The sequence below is a fragment of the Conger conger genome, unplaced genomic scaffold, assembly GCF_963514075.1.
Source record: "Conger conger unplaced genomic scaffold, fConCon1.1 SCAFFOLD_96, whole genome shotgun sequence".
Lineage (NCBI taxonomy): Eukaryota > Metazoa > Chordata > Actinopteri > Anguilliformes > Congridae > Conger > Conger conger.
Genome location: NW_026890354.1, coordinates 110,795 through 113,527, shown reverse-complemented (window position 1 = coordinate 113,527; position 2,733 = coordinate 110,795). Strand labels below are relative to the sequence as shown.

The following is a 2,733-nucleotide window of genomic DNA, read 5'->3' as shown; positions in this document are numbered from 1 at the left end:
TCTTATGCCATTGTGTGCTGGGGAGGCATCATTAAGAAGAGGGACGTTGGGCGACTGGAAAGGCTGGTAAGGAAAGCTGGCTCTGTAGTTTGAATGGAGCTGGAGTGCATAATATCAACAGCAGAGAAAAGGACACTGAACAGGATGCTGGCAATCCTGGACAATGACCGCCACCCACTATATAACACACTTAACAGACAGAAGAGCATCTTCAGCAGCAGACTCCTGTCTCTGACATGCTCAACAGACAGGTTAAGAAGGTCCTTTGTTCCATGGGCCATTCAGTTATACACAGTACTTGAAGTGGAAAAAAATAAGTGCCAGTACTCCTTATTCACGTGTTGGAAAGTGTATCGGCCGGTATCAGCAAACCCTTAAGTATTACATTTGAAGTTTTCAGTGAATAAATGATACTATGAGGTATTGCTTTTGTTCACAATATACTGTGTGTTTATTTTGAGAAGTGACACACATTTAAAATTTGAATGCTCAAGGCAGCTTCGGTGTATGACGAAAGGTCAACAGGCCTGTAATGGAGAGCTCTGCGTAGCTGGGTGGGGCACTCCATGTTCCCTATGGACAAACACAACACAGACACAGGTAGAAGAGGGAGATAAACAGAAGGAAAATGAGAGGGCAGTTAGTTATGCTGGTGGCAATGAATTCAGTCAAGTGATTTTTAGCAGGCAAAAGTTTTAAAATCAGAAATACATAGGTAATGTATTTTATTTTATTTTTTCAGGTAAAGCAATACTTTTAATAAGCATATTTAAATGATTCATGTGGATGTCTAGTTTTAATTTGTTTGCTTTAAGTACAGAAATTACATTATATATATTTGATGGTAGCAAAAATTCTGAAAGCACTAAACATTTTCGGGAGGACAAACATTTATTGATAAGGAATAAGATGTTCACATACTTAAAGAAATGGCACCAGTATGCCCTGGGGATGAACTGAAGAATTGATGAACTGATGCATCTGTAGATCTTCTTCCTTTTGCCAGGCAGAGGCAGAAAGAGACAGAGAGAGATCGAGGCAGAAAATGAGAGGGCAGTTAGCTATGAATGTGGTGATGAATTCAGAGAGGATATCACATTGTAAATGGTGAATTAATTCAACAGCTCTTGTCATCTATTGTGAAATAATGAAACACATTAGCAAGGTTGACCAAATACTCACTGCCAAAGACAGGAGAGGTAAGTAGCCTAAAATTGTCAGCAATGTTAAATTATTAGCCTAGATTTTACTCAGAAAAAAAAATTCTGCATGCACTAAATAGGTAAAAGATGTCAACGTACTTAGAAAAGGCTCCAACAGGTCTTGGGCTCAGATGTGCTTGAGCGGTCAGGGGCTTCGCATGCTGTTTCGCTTGCAGATCTTCTTCCCTTTGCCAGCCAAGACCTTACATATCTCTGCGGACTGAACTGCTCTAATGGTGGTCCATTGCATTTCAGAAAAACAAGGTTGGACAGTCGGCTTATAGCAAGGGAGTTCCTTTTGGCGGTAAGAATGTCGTTCATGCTGCTGAAGGCTCGTTCACATTCACTGGTGGAGACCGCAATGGTGTGGACAGCTTTAAGTAGAGGCTCCAGGGTTGCTGGTGTCCGGGATGCCCTTAGCTCCTTGTATTCCCGGAATCCCTGGATACTTTCCCTTTTATCTACTTTTAGTGTGTCACACAAACGAAGCACCGCTGCATCACCATGGAGTATGTCCAACTGTCCCTCAGGCCAACTGTCTGGTTGAAGGACCTTCATGTCTGTCATCAGTTGGTCACCACCTCTATTTGAGCAGCTTGCTTGTGTGCTGACATAAGAGCTAGTTGTTGGAGCCATCCTGCATTTCATTCCATGCTCCGGAAGAACTGTCCTGCATTGATTTTCACTATTTTTTCATTATCATGTAGGGCTACGTTCTTGAATGATTTCTCAGTTTGAGCTTGGAGGGCAGATGTTGTGTAGGGGCCAGGTGTTGAAACCATGGACTCAAAGACACGAATCTGTCGAGCCAGCAGCTTGTCCGCGTCAGGAAGCGTCATGTCTCTCTTTTGGAGCAACCTTGACAGATCACTCAGTTCTGTGAGGGCATCATACATAACTCCAAGATTACAAACAAAAGGCACAGATGTGAGAATATCATGGAGTCCCTTGTACTTTGCTCTCTCTCTTGAATCCCTGCTAACATCATTGGCAGCACTAGAAAAGTGCACCTGAAGTACTTTGTAGCTCTCCCAGACTGCTCTGACAGTCCTCTCACTCGAAGCCACCCAACGGATTGACAAAACACGTCCTATGACAAGTAGACGCTGCCCAACATCCTGTGCGCACTGAGCCAATTGTCTCTGATTTTTTGGAGATGCATGATATAATGTATACAGCTTATCAAAGAAAATCTGAAATGGTTAAGTCCACTGACCTCTTTGACAACATCCCCAACTGCCAATTCTAGACGGTGATTAGAACAGTGCCATACAAACAGGTCCGGGAATTTAGCACAAAGCTGTGTAGCAACCCCTGCTTTTCTGCCAAGCATAACTGATGCTCCATCACATGCCAATGACACAAAACACTCACCTAATAAGTGTTCATCAAAACCATATTTGTCCAGGCATGCCAGCAATGTCCTTGTGATATCATTTGCTGTGGTCCCATCCAATTCCAGGAGTTCAAAAACTACAGTGTCTGGCTCTGCGTCAGCAAAAGCTACCCGCAAACAGACCACCAGCACAGT

The 2,733-nt window shown here is 43.1% G+C and overlaps 1 long non-coding RNA gene across 1 annotated transcript; it reads right to left on the bottom strand.

Annotated features, from left to right (window-relative positions):
• Nucleotides 1-487: 487 nt before the first annotated feature.
• On the bottom strand, nucleotides 488-2,108 carry LOC133120011 (uncharacterized). Its single transcript, XR_009707011.1, has 3 exons — nucleotides 1,302-2,108; nucleotides 922-996; nucleotides 488-573 (listed from the first exon to the last, which is right to left on the bottom strand). It is a non-coding gene; the product is annotated as an uncharacterized LOC133120011 (long non-coding RNA).
• Between the last annotated feature and the right edge of the window lie 625 nt (nucleotides 2,109-2,733).